At 38.8% G+C, this 18173-nt stretch overlaps 1 pseudogene; it reads left to right on the top strand.

Moving 5' to 3' along the window:
• Positions 1–16328: 16328 nt before the first annotated feature.
• On the top strand, positions 16329–16590 carry LOC122744245 (annotated as a pseudogene).
• Positions 16591–18173: the final 1583 nt, after the last annotated feature.

The raw sequence follows: 18173 nt of genomic DNA, 5'->3' as shown, positions 1-18173 counted from the left end.
CAAATAAACTGGTACTATGTTTTTCTGTATGTCTCTGATCTGTTTCTTCTGGTAGGAGAGGCTTATGAAAATGACTTTCTCTGTTATGTTTTCTCTGAGAGATAGGTAGGAAAACAATTTGTTTACTGTTCCTTCCAGTAGATCAACTTTCCAGTTTCCAAGCCAGTTATGGAGATTTCCTAAGCAATGGTGCTTAAATCTGCTAGCTGATATTATCTAATTTAACCCTGCTAATTTTTAAAAATTAATAAACATTTTTATTAACCCTGCTAATTTAATGAAAATGAGGCCCAAAGGGATAAATAACTTGTCTGAACTCAAAGATTTAGTAACAAAATTCAGATTTGAAGGCAGGTCTCCTGACAGTATTTAGTGCTGTTTCTATTACAGCACAACTTCACACCTGTTTTTGCTGAGGTAATGGAAAGACCCACTCACTACATACAATTTAAATGTGTCCCTTAATCTTCCTCCCCCCCCAAATAGAATACAAAAGCTCTCTGAAAGTTATACAAAACTCTTCCTCCTCATCAAAGCTCCTATCCCTCAAAATCTAGTGAAAAAAAGCATTAGATGGGCATTTAATCCCAGGAAGAAGACCTTTTTTTCCCCACTCAGGCTAATTCAATTAAAGTCAACTCAGGTTGTAACTTGATTGTTTTTGTTTGTTTGTGGGGCAGTGAGGGTTAAGTGAGTTGCCCAGGGTCACACAGCTAGTACATGTCAGGTGTCTGAGTCTAGATTTGAACTCAGGTCCTCTTGAATACAGGGCTGGTGCTTTATCCACTGTACCACCTAGCTCCCCCTGATTGTAACTTGATTGTGAAAGGCCTTGAATGAAAAATTAAGAAGCTTATACTTTATCCTATCAGTGGGCAGTGGGTATCTATAAGAAAAAGGATGGTGAAGAGAAATATATGCATCAGGAAGGTAACTTTTGTATCAGGGATCTTTCATGACACAAAGGCACCAGGTACACTGAGGAGTTTTCTCACTGTTTTAATTTAACTCCCCTTCCTTGAATCTTCCTCAAGTTAATAACTGCATGAAACCTTCAAGAATGCTGATTCCAATCTCACAATATAAGCATACAGTTCAAAATGCTACCAATAATTTTTTTAGAAAGAAAATTAAAAGGAAATAAAAATCATAATCCTAAATATGCATACAAATCCCCAGCCACCAAGGGCTGCTTAAAGAGGAAATAAAGACATTGGTACCATTTCTTTCCCTCTTTCTGCCACTCGTAATCCCCCATAGCATGACTCATATTTTCTCAGCCAAGAACAGGGAGCAATAATTTTTATTTCCTCTCCTTGGTGCAAGATAAAGGCAAAATTTTATCCTCCTTGTAACTGGGAGGTAGATATTTTATTTTCTCTCAGAAGGGGTGTGCTGGAGCCTGCTCACACTGAAAGAATGTTAAATTCTCAATGTGAGAAATTGGCAACTCCTGTAAATCAGGGCTTAATTGATTTTGCTGATTATTTAAGAAAGTGATGGAGAAAATGTTAGTAAATACCTATTAAACTTAAAGGTGGGATGGGAAAAAAGAAAACATTTTGCTGATTAGATAGATAGATATGAATGTTACTTTGTCAAGGAAAAGATTTGAAAAGACCAGTCAAGATATAATAACAATAGTATTGTACTAGCAGCCTAATAGGCCTGGGACCAGTTAGGGATACTCTGACCCTGAGGGGGACACTGACCATGGAGAAATTTGGTTGATCGACTTGCTGGGGTTAGTTAGAGATTATTCTTTCTTTGGAAAAGCAAAGTAGTTAATTAACCAGATAGTGGTTAGTCAAACAGATAACAAAGCAGACATGTCAAGGATACCCCAAAAGCTGTATACCTTGAAATTTATAGCATGACCTTAGTTGGGAGCCAGTCATGTTTGCTATGTGATTAGGACCAGGTAGTGGCAATAATCTCAAGTTAGAAATGTAGAATTTTTATTATTCATGTATCCCATTACCCAAATATCATTCCTCAAACAGCTGTAACTTTTCAGTCCTAAGTCTCTCCCCTTACCCGCTTCTCTCTATAAAACTATCACCTTCTTCTTTGTTCGGGGAGTTGAAGTTTAGACTTCTCCCAGCCATACCTCTGTGTGCTGAATAATAAAAACTTTTACTTAAATTTGGATTGGATTGTGTGTGCTAGTAATTCTTTGAAAAAGGACCCAGTTTTGTGGTGACAGTATAATGGATAGACGAGGAGCCTGAATTAGTCCAGGCTGGTCCAAGCCAGGAGCCTAGTGTCCTGGGGTTCAGTCTCTAGTCTCTTCCCACTATCCTGGGTGCCCTGCCCTGAGCTAGGTATCCTAGAGTTTCTAGTATTGGTATTAAAGAGAAACTCTAAATGTCCCCAGTTTCCCACCCTAGCATGAAGGGGTTGAATTTCACAGAAGAGTCACCTCTGCTTTGGCCATCTGCCAGCCAGATTGGCAGTGTTGTCTATGAGATAAGTGGGATTAAAATTTGGGAAAGAAGGAAGGGGGAATCTGAGCACCAGAAAGTACTCCACCTGTCTCCTTCTTCTGTGGCAACCACCTATAACTGTTGGGAACTGTTTCTTCACTCGATCTCCCTCATACTAAGGAGTCAGATCTGGGAAGGCTCTGTGAGACCCAACCTCACTCTGAGTTACCTCATCTAGCCTGGGGAAACCAAAGGGTGAGATAGAACTCTGGCCAGGGCTCAGTCTGAAAAGTGTGGAATTACAGTTCCCTTCTGCCTTGGATTCAATGGATTACTCAGAGCTTGAGGGTTTTTTACTTAAAAAAAAAATTCTAATGCCCTCAGGTCATTAAAATTAGTTGAGAAAGATTAAAAATATAAAAGTCATAACCTGAATAGTTCCCTGGGGTCTTTGGAGCAAACCTACCAAAGTCCTAAAAACTTTTTAATGTTTTTACTATCTTTGTGCAAGTTTTTTTTGGGTCCACAGCTGGGTCCCAAATCAATCTACTTGGGGAAAAGTTAACCCAAGCTATCCAAGGTGTGCACTGTTATTTACTTGCTGTTGAAAGTCTTGTCAAGTATTGTGAGAGTGTCAGAGTTAGTCCACACCTCCCCAGTTCTCCAGTATCCTAGTAGAAACAAAGAGGTGGGGTATAATTGTTACTGTAGACACTTGGTGCACAGAGTTTCAAATGCTCATGCACAATTGAAAGTACTGGAGGCAGTTTGACATTGTGGATAGAATAAAAAAAAAAGAAAGAAAACCCCAATATTATGTTGGATAAAGAACTAGGAAGACCTGGGTTCAAGTCTCACTTCTTCTCCCTTAATAATATTTTATTTTTTTCAATGACATGAAAAGATAGTTTTCAACATGCATTTTTGTAAGATTTTGAATTCCAAATTTTTCTCCCTCCCCTTTCCAAAACAGCAAGCAATCTGATATAGGTTATACATGTACAATCATGTTAAACTTGTTTCCACATTAATCATGTTGTGAAAGAAGTATCAGAACAAAAGGAAAAAAAAGCACAAGAAAGAAAAAAAAAGTGAACACAGTATGCCTCCATCTGCATTCAAACTCCATGGTTCTTTCTCTAGATGTGGATGGATAGCATTTTCCATCATGAGTCTTTGGGAATTGTTTTGTATCATTGTATTGCAAAAAGTGCTAAGTCTATCATATTTGATCTTTGTATAATATTGCTGTTTTCTCCTGTTCTACTCACTTTACTCAGCATCAGTTCATGTAAGTCTTTCCAGGTTTTTCTAAATCTGTATGCTCATCATTTCTTTTTTTTTTTAAGTTTTTAAATTTTTTTTTGGTAAGGCAATTGGGGTTAGGTGACTTGCCTAGGGTCACACAGTTAGCAAGTGTTAAGTGTCTGAGGCTGGATTTGAACTCAGGTCCTCCCGCCTCCAGGCCCCATGCTTTATCCACTGCGCCACCTAGCTGCCCCCAAATGTTAAACTTAAATAGAAAATGAGAACAGAAAAAAAAAAAGTTTCCATGTACATAAGCAGAACATAAGAGAGAATTCAATATAAAACAATAGATTTCCATTTCAAGGAAACATACTTCAAGAAAATACTACACACTTTTAAAATCTGCCAGCTTTTCTTTGCTTCCTTGTTGCTTTTCTTTTGTTCTCTGTTTTGTAATACTCATCATTTCTTATAGCACAATAGTATTACAATACATTCATGTGCCACAACTTGTTCAGCCATTCCCTTTTTTTCAGGTGTCACTTTTGACACATACAATAATTTTGAAGTAAACTACAAACAAAATAATGTGGTAAACAACCTCCAAATATCCATAGCTAAAAATATTAAAAATTCACTTGAGGTCCCATTCAGCTTGTTCCTAGAGTTCAACTAGGATTGGCTTCTGCATTTCCCACATGTGAGATTAAAGCAGGTGTTGTTGGCTTGAAGGGCAGTACTGACTGATGGAGTCTTGCCAAATGACCACTTCAGAGGGAAGCACACCTGGTTCTTAGAGAAGGGTATCATTTGTATGCTTCAATCAATAAAGTTTGATTGCATATATACTCTGGACCCCATTACCTGAAGACCAGGTATGTTACATTTCACTTCTCCCCCCAGAGCTTTTCAGTACCATTAAGGGGGCTTGGAGGGGTATAAACTCTTTGCCATTGGCTCTGGCCACCATTGATGGTGTTTCCCCAATTGTAGGAGGTTCTCTGCACTTTAGTTCCATTTAATCACTTAACAGTCAGATTAGCTTTTACAAGATTTATTTCATGGGTATTAGAACAAATTCACAGTCAGTTCTGCTATAACACTTGTTTTTGTTTTTGTTTTTTAGTAAGCCAATTGGGGTTAAGTGACTTGCCCAGGGTCACACAGCTAGTAAGTGTTAAGTGTCTGAGGCCAGATTTTGTTTTGTTTTGTTTTGTTTTTAGTGAGGCAATTGGGGTTAAGTGACTTGCCCAGGGTCACACAGCTAGTAAGTTTTAAGTGTCTGAGGCCGGATTTGAACTCAGGTACTCCTGACTTCAGGGCCGGTGCTCTATCCACTGCGCCACCTAGCTGCCCGTGAGGCCAGATTTGAACTCAGGTACTCCTGACTCCAGGGCCGGTGCTCTATCCACTGCGCCATCTAGCTGCCCCCTAACACTTGTTTTAACACAAATTTGTTCCAACATAATTGATATATTAGGGAAAATTCTGAGCATAATGCAAATTTGGAGATTGATCTATCTCTATCTTTTTTTTTTTTTTTAGGCAATGGGGGTTAAGTGACTTGCCCATGGTCACACCAGTAATATTCTGGTTTTTTTTACTTTACTAACATCAGTTTATTATTTCAACCTAGTAATATTCTAACACAATATTTTATCTGAAAGATTGTTTATGAAAGTTTCCCCCCAATTTTCTGCATTCTTTCTATTTTTGGCTGCATAGGTTTTTATATAAGAAAATTTTAATTTAAAATAATCAAAATTATCCATTTTATATTTCAACAATGTTCTCACCTTATAATACTGTTTAAGGTCTACTATACTGCAAAGACTATAAGGTCTATAATACTGTTTAAGGTCTGATACTATTGAATTAGCTTCCTTTACATCTTTTCCCCCTGGTTTCTTTGAAGTTCCTGGTCTTTTTGTTCTTCCAAATGAACCATCTTCTTCTTATTTTTTAAAAAATAAAAGTATTTTATTATTTTCCAGTTACATGTAGAAATAGTTTTCAACATTTGTTTATATAAGATTTCCAATTTCAAATTTTTCTCCCTCCCTTCCCCCCTCCCCTAGACAGCAGGCAATCTGATATATACATAATAGCATTAAACATATTTCTGCATTAGTCATGTTACATGAGAAGAATCAGAGCACAAAGGAAAAACCTCAAATCAGAAAACCAACAGCAGCAAAAACAAAAGAAATAGTATGGTCCAATCAGCATCCATATGCCACAGTTCCTTTTTTTTTTTTTTTCTGGATTTGGAGAGCCTTTTCCATCATGAGTCCTTTGGAACTTTCTTGTTCCATTGGATTGTTGAGAAGAATCTTGTCTATCACAGTTGATCAACACATAATGTTGATGATACTGTGTATAATGTTCTTCTGGTCCTGCTCATCTCACTCATAATCAGTTCATGCAAGTCCTTCAAGGTTTCTCTGAACTCCACCTGCTCATCATTTCTTACAGCACAATAGAATTCCGTTACATTCATATACCACAACTTGTTCAGCCATTCCCCAATTGATGGGCTGCCCCTCAATTTCCAATTCCTTGCCACCACAAAAAGAGCAGCTATAAATATTTTTGTACATGTGGGTCCTTTTCCCTTTTTTATGATCTCTTTGGGGAAAAGACCCAAAAGTGGTATTGCTGGGTCAAAGGGTACACACAGCTTTATAGCCCTTTGGGCATAATTCCAAATTGCTCTCCAGACTGGTTGGATTAGTTCACAGCTCCACCAACAATGCATTAGTGTTCCAATTTTTCCACAGCTTCTCCAACATTTATTATTTTCCTTTTTTGTCATATTAGCCAATCTGATAGGTGTTAGGTGGTACCTCAGAGTTGTTTTAATTTGCATCTCTCTAATCCGTAGTTATTTTTTTCCTAACTCAGTAAGATAATTTTTTTTTAGTAATTTAATTGGGATGCCATTGAATAAATACGTTAGCTAGGTAAAACTGTTATTTTAAAAATTATATTGGGGGCAGATAGGTGGCGTAGTGGATAAAGCCTGGATTCAGGAGGAACTGAGTTCAAATCTGACCTCAGAGACTTGACCCTGGGCAAATTACTTAACCCTCATTGCTCCGCAAAACAAAATATAACAACACAAAAATTTTATTGCCTTTACCTATCCATGGAAAATAAATATTACTTCATTTATTTAGAATTAACTTTGTATAAAAAGTGTTTTATGTTTATGTTCATATAGTTCCCTTGTCTGTTTTGGAAGGTATACTCAGGTATTTTATACTGTCTAGTTATTTTAAAGGGTCTAAAACATTATCGAATTGCTGACACATTGTGTAGTTTCCCTATTTTTCTCTTTTGATTTTAGCTTTAACTTTGTCCGAGATCATGATTATTGCCCCTGGTTTTTTACATAATAAATTCTACTCATGACTTTTATTTTATTTTTTTTATTTCTTTCCTGAAAGCAACATATTGTTGAATTCAAATTTTGAATCTGCTATTCATTTTCATGTTATGGGCAAATTGATCCCATTTACATATGAAGCTATTCCTCCTGCTTGTTTTTCCTCACTATCCTTCTCACCCTATTTACCCTAGCCCTCCTTCCTGTTTTACTTCTACCTACCCTTCTACCTTGCCCTCCTATTCCTTATCCTCTCCTTGAGACTCATCCCCTTGCCATCTTATTTTACCTTATTGAGGCCCTTGAATATTTTTAAATGTCTTTTTATGGTTTTTAAAGTTCTTTAATGTTTACCTTATATTTTTCCTGGATTTTGAATTTTCCTTTAAGTTCTACTGTTTTTGTCACTAATACCTGAAAGTCTTTAAGTTTGTCAAATGTCCATTTTTTTTTCATTCAGAATTTTACTTTGCTGAGTAAGTTTCCCTTGGTTGTAACCCCAGGGCTTAGAATATCTTTGCCTTGCCCATTTCTAGTTTTTAAGGAATTTTTTTTTCCTTAAGTTTTTGATTCTCTATTTGCAGTTGATTGACTTTCTTTTGATAATTTTCTTTATTTTCTTAGATTTCTCTTATTTTTTCCTAATTTTTCCTTGCTCTCTTATGTGATTTTTTAAAGTCCTTTTTAAGTTCTTCCAATAACTTTTTGGGGCTTGTAATAATTTTATATTTCTTTTTTTGGGGGGTGGGCAATGAGGGTGCCTCACCAAAAAAAAAAGAAAAGAAAAGAAAAAGGAGTAGTATTTTAGCTCTATTGTCTTCCTGTGAATATGAACCCAGATCTCTCTATCCTCATAGTAGCTATCCAGGATTGGGTTCTTTCTCCTTTGCTTGCTCATTTTTCTTTTTCTTTTGTTATTAGTGTAATCCAGTTATAGTTCTAAATAGTTTTTTTGGGGGGGCAGGGCAATGAGGGTTAAGTGACTTGTCCAGGGTCACACAGCTAGTAAGTGTCAAGAGTCTGAGGCTAGGTTTGAACTCAGGTCCTCTTGAATCCACTGTGCCACCTAGTTTTTTTCTTTTCTTTTCTTTTTGGCAGGGCAATGAGGGTTAAGCGACTTGCCCAGGGTCACACAGCTAGCAAGTGTCAAGTGTCTGAATCTGGATTTGAACTCAGGTCCTCCTGAATTCAGGGCTGGTGCTTTATCCACTGCGCCGCCTAGCCGCCCCCACCTAGTTTTTTAAGATGTTAATTTTCTTCAGCATTTTTTATGCCTCCTTTAACAAGTTGTTGACTTTTCTCAATGATTTTCTCATATCACTCTCATTTCTCTTCCCAATTTTTCCTCCACCTCTCTTACTTGATTTTTAAAATTCTTTTTTACTTCTTCCATGGCCTGAGACCAATTCTTCTTAATCTTCTTTGAGGCTTTGGATGTAGCAGTTTTGACTTTGTTGTCTTTCTGAGTTTGTGTTTTGATCTTCCCTATCCCCAAAGTAACCTAAAATAAGGATCATTTTCTGCTGTTTTATGATTTTTTTCCAGCCTATTTATTGACTTTGAAGTTTATGCTAAATTGGGGCTCTGCTTCTGAAGTGGAGGGGTCACTAGTCCAAGCTTCAGGTTTTTTGTGCAGTTTTTTTTTTTTTTTTACCACAAGACCGTGCAGATGTTTTTAAAGATAAATCTGGGGAACTGAAAGTTTTTGGTTCTTCCAAGGTGGTATAATCTAGGGAGAGATGTGTTCCTTACTCTCCTGACCTGTGCTCTGGTCTGTGAATGACCACAAGCACTCTTTTCCATCCTGGAACTGTGACCAGTATCCCAGTTCCCCTTGTGGCTACAAGTTCTGGTGTGATAGTGCTTCTTTGTGCCCTGAGACCTAAGACTGTGACCTAGATACAAGTTGGTTTTTTGGTTGGTTGTTGTCCTTCATTATTGAAGAGGACCAAAATGACATCACTACTGTGGCTGATCGGACTAATATGAGCTTGGAATGCTCTACCACAGGTCAGGCACAAATAGGCCATGTGAACATTTGTGTTAGATTCTCTAAATTTGCACATCTTGCATTTCTTTTGAGCTACTTTAATTCTGCTTTGCTCATAGAGCACAGGACCTTCTCTGATGAGGGCACGGCATACTGGGCAGTCCTGTGACAGTGAAAATCATGAAATCGATTCCAAAGTTCTTAAGAGAGACCTTGAGAGTGTCCTATATCACTTCTTCTGACCACCATGTGAGTGTTCTCCATAATATCATCTTTTAGTCAAGCATATATTTGGTGTTTGAATAATATGACCAGCCCCTCAGAGTTGCACTCTCCACAGAAAAGTTTGAATGCTTGGCAGTTCTGTTGGAGAAAGGACCTCAGTGTCTGGTATTTTATCCTGCCAGGTCATCTTCAGAATCTTCCTAAGACAATTCAAATGGGAGTGATTCAGTTTCCTGGCTGAATCTGGTATACTGTCCAGGTTTCACAGGCATACAACAATGAGGTTAGAACAATGGCTCTGTAGACCATCAGTTCAATAGTCAGTCTAATACCTCTTCTCTCCCACACTTTCCTTTGAAGCCTCCAAATGCTGAGCTAGCTCTGGCAATGTGTGCATCAACCTCATTATCAATGTGTATATTCCTGGAAAGGTTACTACTAAGGTAAGTGCACTTATCCACAGTATTCAAAACTTCTCCATTTGCTGTAACAGATGGTTCTACATATGGATGGTGTGGTGCTGGCTGATAGAGCACCTGTGTTTTCTTGGTGTTAATTGTTGAGGCCAAAATTAGAACAGGCATCAGAGAATCAACCCATACTTTGTTGCATCTCAGCTTCAGAGGCTGCATTGAGAACACAATCACATGCAAACAAAAAAGCATGCACCAACACTCCCTCCAGTTTAGTTTTGATTTGTAGCCTTTTCAAATTGAAGAATTTACCATCAATGCAGTAGCTGACCTTGATGCTGTTTTTGCCCTCATTGAAAGTGTTTGATTACATGGCTGAAAAAAACATACTAAAAAGCATAGGAGTTTTCTCACAACAAGAGCTGTTCTTCTTTCAGGTCTACTGGATTTTGTGTTGTTTGAGTGTGTATACATTTCATGTAGCGATAGTAAATGAATTCTCTTTGTAGAAGCTTTTGTACATTTTTTGTGTGTTTCTACTACATGATGGGATCCCCGCCTGCCCTGGTAATGCTGCAGGTGGGGCAAGCAGACACCTTTAGGGCACCTTTTCTAGTCCCTTCTTTATAACAGGAGGTGAGCAGTGTGGCCCTTAAAAGAGTGCTCAGCAGGGGCGGCTAGATGGCGCAGTGGTTAAAGCACTGGCTCTGGATTCAGGAGTACCTGAGTTCAAATCTGGCTTCAGACACTTGACACTTACTAGCTGTGTGACCCTGGGCAAGTCACTTAACCCCCTTTGCCTGCAAAAAAAAAAAAAAAAGACTGCTCAGCAAAACAAAATGTAAAATAGATCATTTTTGATTATATAAAATTAAAAAGTATTTGCACAAATAAGACTAATGTAATCAAGATTACAGGGGAAATAGAAAACTGGGAAAGAATTTTTGAAACAAGTATCTCTGAGAAAGGCCTCATTTCTCAATTATATAGAGAACTGAGTAAAATTTCTAAAAATACAAGTAATTCTCCAATTGATAAATGTCAAATAATATGAACAGGCAGTTTTTAGACAAAGAAATCAAAGCTATTCATAATCATGAATAATATGAAAAAATACTCTAGATCACTATCAATCAGAGAAATGCAAATTAAAACAACTGTGAGGTATCACCTCACACCTATAAGAGTGGCAAATATAACAAAAAAGGAAATATTGGATGTTGGAGGGGATGTGGGAAAGCTAGGACGCTAATCCAAGGTTGGTGGAATTGTGAAAAGATTCAACCATTCTGGAGAGCAATTTGGAACTATGCCCAAAGGGCATAGCAATACCACTGCTAGGTTTATATCCCAAAGACATCTCCCAAAAAGAGAGAAAGACCTATTTGTACAAAAATGCTTATAGCAGCTCTTTTTGTGGTGCCTAAGAATTGGAAATCAAAGGAATACCCATCAATTGGGGAATGGTTAAACAAGCTGTGATATATGATAGTGAAGGAATATTATTGTGCTGTAAGAAATGACAAGCAGGATATTTCAGAAAGGCCTGGAAAGACTTTTATGAACTGATGTATAGTGAAGTGAGTAGAACCAAGAAAACATTGTGCAGAGACAGTAATATTTTTTGATGAAGCACCATGAATGACTTAAGTATTCTCAACAATAAAATGATCCAAGACAATTCCAAAGGACTAATGATGAAGCATGCTATCCACCTCCAAAGAAAGAACTGATATTGATGGAGCACAGACTGAAGCATGCTATTTTTCACTTTCTTTCATTTTGTATTTGTTTTCTTTTTTTTCTTTTCATTTCTTTTTTTAAAAGTGAGGCAACTGGGGGTTAAGTGACTTGCCCAGGGTCACACAGCTAGTGTTAAGTATCTGAGTCTGGATTTGAACTCAGGTCCTTCTGAATCCAGAGCTGGTACTCTATCCACTGTGCCACCTCGCTGCCCCTGTATTTGTTTTTTTATACAAAATGACTAATATGGTAATGTTGTATAACCCAATCTGATTGCTTATTGCCTCAGGGAGAGGGGAGAGGAGGGAAGAAGGGATAAAATTTGGAACTCAAAACTATAAATAAAAATGTTTATTATTTTTTTAAAAAGGGGCAGCTAGGTGGCACAGTGGATAGAGCACTGGCCCTGGAGTCAGGAGTACCTGAGTTCAAATGGGCCTCAGACACTTAACACTTACTAGCTGTGTGACCCTGGGCAAGTCACTTAACCCCAGTTGCCTCACTAAAAAAAAAAAAAGGCTAGTCAGACATCCAGGGGGCTGCTAAATCCCACTGCTGCTTCCAGTGAGAAACTGCGATAGGACTTTGAGATAGGTAAAAATGGTAAAATGGTATGGGTAATGCCTTTTGACTTTTGCATAAATTGTATTTAAGTGAGGCAGAGTTGCACAAAGTCAATGGCCTCACTCTCTTCCAGTGTCATCATAGTCAGTGGCAAGACAGAGTCAAGACAACTGATTGGTGATGGCTCAAAACGTAATGGATGACCTTGAACTCTTTGATGTCTAACCAAGCTCTAAATGCTCCACAGTGCCTACTTTAGTTGCCTTTATGGCCATTGGAACAAATTGTTTTCACCTGCCCATTCCACCAGGGGAAGTTTTCATATGCTTGGGGTAGACATCCCTGTAACTCACTGACAGGTTTGAGATCCCCTGGTTACCCTTAATCCGGTTTAGCCCTTCCGCTGAAATGGTTTACTAGGGTGTGGACACTATGCATGCTACAGCTTCTTTGGAGCCACAGGTGAGAGTTAGGTGGAACAGGTAGACATTAAAGTTGGAAAGCAGCCTTGAAAGGGAATTTTGTTATTATTCATCTAGAAGAATAAAAGGTCAAGAATATCAAGAGAACTAATGAAAAAAATGCACAGGAAGGTGGGCTAGCCATACCAAATCTAAAACTATACCATAAAGGGGCAGTCATCAAAACTATATGGTATTGGGGGCAGCTAGATGGCTCAGTGGTTTAAGTGCTGGCCCTGGATTCAGGAGTACCTGAGTTCAAATTCAGCCTCAGACACTTGACACTTACTAGCTGTGTGACCCTGGGCAAGTCACTTAACCCCCATTGCCCTGCCCCCCAAAAAACCAAAACAAAAAACCCCCCAAAACTATATGGTATTGGCTAAGAAATAGAGTGGTGGATCAATGAAATAGATTAGGCACAGGAGACACAGTAGTAAATGACTATAGTAATCTACTGTTTGATAAACCCAAAGACTCCAGCTTCCAGGATAAGAACTATTTGACAAAAACAGCTGGGAAAACTGGAAGATAGTATGGCATAAACTAGGCATAGACTTACATCTTATATCATATACCAAAATAAGGGTGATACCATAGATAAATTAGGAGAGGAAGGAGTAGTTTACCTCTAAGATCTATGGAGAAGAGAAGAAATTATGATCAAACAAGAGATAGAGAACATTATGGAAAAACAAAATGGATCTTTTTCTTTTTTTTTTTTTTTTAGTGAGGCAATTGGGGTTAAGTGACTTGCCCAGGGTCACACAGCTAGTAAGTGTTAAGTGTGTGAGGCCGAATTTGAACTCAGATCCTCCTGACTCCACAGTCGGTGCTCTATCCACTGTGCCACCTAGCTGCCCCATAAATGGATAATTTTGATTACATTAAATTAAAAATGTTTTGTACAAACATAAGCAATGAAGCCAAGATTATAAGGAAAGCAGAAAGCTGGGAAACAATTTTTACAGCCAGAGTTTCTGAAAAAGGCCTCTTTCTAAAATATACAGGGAACTAAATCAAATTTATAAAAATACAAGTCATTCCACAATTGAGAAATGGTCAAGGGATATGAACAGTTTTCAGATGAAGAAATCAAAGTTATCTATTGTCATGTGAAAAAATGCTCTAAATCACTATTTTTATCATACATATGAACATATCAAATCAAAATTTATAGGATGTAGCTTATGTGGTACTTAGGGGAAAATTTATATCTCTAACTTCTTTCCCCCCCTGTTTCCCCTTTATTTAGAACTTTATTTTTCCCTAATTACATGTAAAAACAATTTTCAAAATCCATTTTTAAAACTTTGTGTTCCGGGGGGGCAGCTAGGTGGCGCAGTGGGTAAAGCACTAGCTCTGGTTTCAGGAGGACCCGAGTTCAAAGCCAGCCTCAGACACTTGACACTTACTAGCTGTGTGACCCTGGGCAAGTCACTTAGCCCTCATTGCCCCGCAAAAAAAAACAAAAAACAAAAAACAAAAAACTTTGTGTTCCAAATTCTCTTCTTCCCTCCCTTGCCCCCCTCCATGAATGCAAACAATTCAATATAAGTTTACACATGTGTAGTCATGCAAAACATTTCCATATTAGTCAGGTTGTGAAAGAAAACAGACAAAAAACTTAAGAAAAAGAAACTAAAAATAATTATGCTTCAATCTGTATTCAAACACCATCAGTTCTTTCTCTGGAGATGGATTACATTTTTCATAAGTCCTTCAGAGTTGTCCTGGATCATTGTATTGCTGAAAATAGCTGTCATTCACAGCTGATCATCTTAAAATGTTACTTCGTATTTAGTACATTTCACTTTGCATCAGCTCATGTAATCTAAATCACTATTGATTAGAGAAATGCAAATTAAAACAACTCTTGAGGCACCACCTCACACCAATCAGATTGGCTAACATGACAAAAAAGGAAAAATAATAAATGTTGGAGAAGCTGTGGAAAAATTGGAACACTAATGCCTTATTGGTGGAGTTGTGAACTGATTCAGCCATTCTGGAGAGCAATTTGGAAAGGGCTACAAACTTATAAAAGGGCTATTAAACTGTGTATACCCTCTGACCCAGTAATACCCAGTAATGACTTAGTAATACTAGGTCTGTATCCCAAAGAGATCATAAAAAAGGGAAAAGGACCCACATGTCCAAAACTACTTATAGCAGCTCTTTTTGTGGTGGCAAAGAATAGGAAACCAAAGGGATGCCCATCAATTGGGGAATGGCTGAAGAAGTTGTGGTATATGAATGTAATGGAATACTATTGTGCTATAAGAAGTGATGAGCATGTAGATTTCAGAAAAACCTGTAAAGACCTAGGTGGACTGATGCTGAGCGAACATGTTTTGAGGCCTTATTTAAAGTTGTTTGGAGGGGTCTGGGGAGAACTCTTGTGAGTACCTGCCTTTTTCTCCACCATCTTTGCTTAACTCCTCCCCCCCAGTATGTACTCTTTAAAATTTAATCTGCATTATTAATATTTTCTTCATCATTTTCTTAAGTCTATAAATCAGTAATATGGTAAATTAAGCTCTAATTTTAGCATTTGCCAATTTCTTAGGTGTAAATGCTCACATTGAAAATTTAACAATTGGCTCAACTGAGTCACTTTGAACTGACTCCAACACATTCTTGCATTCAAGTCAGTAAGAGGTAAAATGTCTTCAAAATAATTCAGGGCCTTCTTGCCAAAAGGTAGCTTCTGACACAAAGGTCATAACTGGGGAATTCATCAGGATTTAATATTTTTAGCCTAGATTTTCTGCAATATAAGTGGCTGTCATAACAGCACCCTTATAAGCATCAAGGCAGGCGTGAGCTGAAAGACATCTGAATGTAGGCCTCTATCAGTCACGGATGACCATGGATCAGTGCCTTGAAGAGCCACAGGCCACAGTGTGGCTGTGCAGTTTGATACGGGAGCCACAGCTCCTGAGTGACTTATAACTGGTAACTGCCGCATCCCGTGTTGTATCTACCCCATGAGGAGTAGCTGGAGTGTCCTCTCCAGGGCGCTGGCCTGGGCGGATCAATTGGAAAATAAGTTGTTGCCCATGCAGCAGGTTTTCCCTCTCTGCAACATTGGTGGATCCAAAGGAGAGGCAGAGCCAATACAGTTTGGCACCAGAGCCACCAAAGGAGTTGCCAGAGGGATGTGATGTCCAACATCCAACTGCCTAAGGGACTCCAACCTCGGGGTTAACTCCCGAAGCCTTTCCCATATATGGGTATAGCTGCAAGGCAGTGGAGGTTTAAAATCAGGGTTTCCTTCCCCTAGGCTGGTTGCCTGCCAAGGCTAACAAGCCCCACCTGCCTGAAGTGACTGGTTTTTAAGGTGCCAGTGACTTGCCTTCATCCCTTCTCCTGTTAGTGGAAACAGTTCCGCCACGAGAAGGCTAGGAGTTGGGCTTCAGTTGTCAGAGGCTATTTGAGACACACACTATTGGAGCATTTTATAGAGAGTGGGAGCTTATCCCCTCTCCCACCCCGGCATGACAAACCTTTGGAACCACATCTGAATAATTGCAGGTTATTATAAATTTGGATTAAGTGACTACCATGGCTGCCCAGTTCTGGAATAGAGATGGATATGTAGTTTCAAAAAGGACTGTTAATTTTGGGGGTGCCTATGAAAGAAAGGATAAGGGCACCTTTGAAAAAAATGTTGTGGCCTCTTATAGATTCTTTGGGAACTACAACTGGAAAAAGTACTTATGAGGGAGCATAATGTTGCTTGAAACTGTAAAACTTTCTGATGTCCTTTAAGAGAAACCAGAGAGGTGCGGGATTGAGGCAGTGGCGGGAGAGACTGGTTGGCGGGAGTGTGACTGTTATGGGAGCCCCAGTCAGTAGTGAGGAGCTATGACGACCTCCCAGAAGCACTGCGACTTCATGGCCGAGCCCATGGCCCGTGGGCAGCCTGGTGGGCATCGGAGAAGTACTGGGCAAGAAGCTCGAGGACAAGGGCTTCGACATGGCCTATGTGGTTCTGGGCCAGTTCTTGGTGCTGAAAAAAGATGAAGACCTCTTCCGGGAGTAGCTCAAAGACACCTATGGGGCTAATGCCAAGCAGTCTTGGGATTGCTTTGGCTGCCTTTGAGAATGGTGTGTTGCCTTCTTGTGAACCCCATGCCTGAGGTCCGGCCCCCCTTTGCACCTCAGATGGATCTTCACAGTTAGTACCCCCAAATGGGAAATCCTGTTCCTCCCACCCTTCCCACCTCCCAACAAAAGGAAAGATTTTTGCTGCCGCCCCCACCTTGGACACCTTTTCCTCTCCACCACCGTTTTGACTCAACCTCCCTGTCCCTGCCTCAGCATGCTTCCCGTCCCATCCCATAAATTCCAGTGGCAATAGTTATTAGCTTTCCTGGGTGGGTTTCTGGAGTGACTTCCCCACCCCCTAAGCCCAAACTTCTGGTCTCTTTTATGCCATTTGGGTAACTTGGATAGAAGGATACTCACTGCCATCGTAAGGAGTTTTTTTTAAAACCAATAAAGTCCATAGCCTTGGGAAAAAAAAAAGAGAGAGAGAAACCAGAGAGTGAGTTACTTGGAAATTAGTTATTAAACTCCTACTACTGGATTAGAATTCCTAAGCAAGGGGAAGCTAGGTGGCGCAGTGAATAGAACACTGGCCCTGAATTCAGGAAGACCTGAGTTCAAATCCAGCCTCAGACACCTGACACTAGCTGTGTGACCCTGGGCAAGCCACTTAACCCTCATTGCCTGGTGGGCCCCCCCCCCCAAAAAAGTTAAAGAATTCCTAAGCCTATCAGATCTGTGGATAAGGGAAGAGTTTATGATGAAATGAGAGTGAGAAAGTGAGAGAGAGAGAGAAAAAGAGAGAGAGAGAGAGAATCATGAGAAGTAAAATGGTTAATTTTGATTACATGAAATTAAATTTTTTTTTTGCACAAACAAAACCAATGCAGCCGAAATGAGAAGGAAAGCAGATAGCGGGGAAAAATTTTTGACAGCAAGTTTCTCTTATAAAGGTCTCATTTATCAAATATATAGTGAATAAGAAATGACAAGCAGGATGATTTCAGGAAGGTCTGGAAAAACTTGTGTGAACTGATGTATGGTGAAGTGAGCAGAACCAAGAGAACCCTGCACAGAGATAACAATATTGTTTGATGAAGATCTGTGAATGACTTAGCTATTCTGAGCAATATAATGACCTAAGATAATCCCAAAGGACTAATGATGAAGCATACTATCCACCTCCAAAGAAAGAAGTGATATTGATTGAATACAGACTGAAGCATGCTATTTTTAACTTTTTTCATTTTTTCCCTTTTATTCAAGTTTTCTTGTACAAAATGACCAAAATGATAATGTTTTACATAATTACACATGTAAAAAAACCCCAAGCCCCCAAATATATAGTGAAATGAGTCAAATTTTTAAAAATTAGAGACATCCTGCAATTGATAATCAAAGGATATAAACAGGTAATTTTCAGAAATCAAAGCTGATATAGTCAGAGTAAAAAATGTTCTATATAACCACTAATTAGAAAAATACAAATTAAAACAATTCTGAGGTACATGTCATACCTATCACATTGGCTAACATCACAGAAAAGGAAAAAAATGACAAAAGGTGGAGGGGATATGGAAAAATAGGTCCAGTAATGTACTATTGGTAGAATTGTAAACTGGTCCAATCATTCTGGAAAACAATTTGAAACTATGCCCAAAG

This window comes from Dromiciops gliroides, chromosome 2 (assembly GCF_019393635.1).
Source record: "Dromiciops gliroides isolate mDroGli1 chromosome 2, mDroGli1.pri, whole genome shotgun sequence".
In the NCBI taxonomy this organism is placed as follows: domain Eukaryota; kingdom Metazoa; phylum Chordata; class Mammalia; order Microbiotheria; family Microbiotheriidae; genus Dromiciops; species Dromiciops gliroides.
This window is presented reverse-complemented; position numbering and strand designations above follow the sequence as displayed.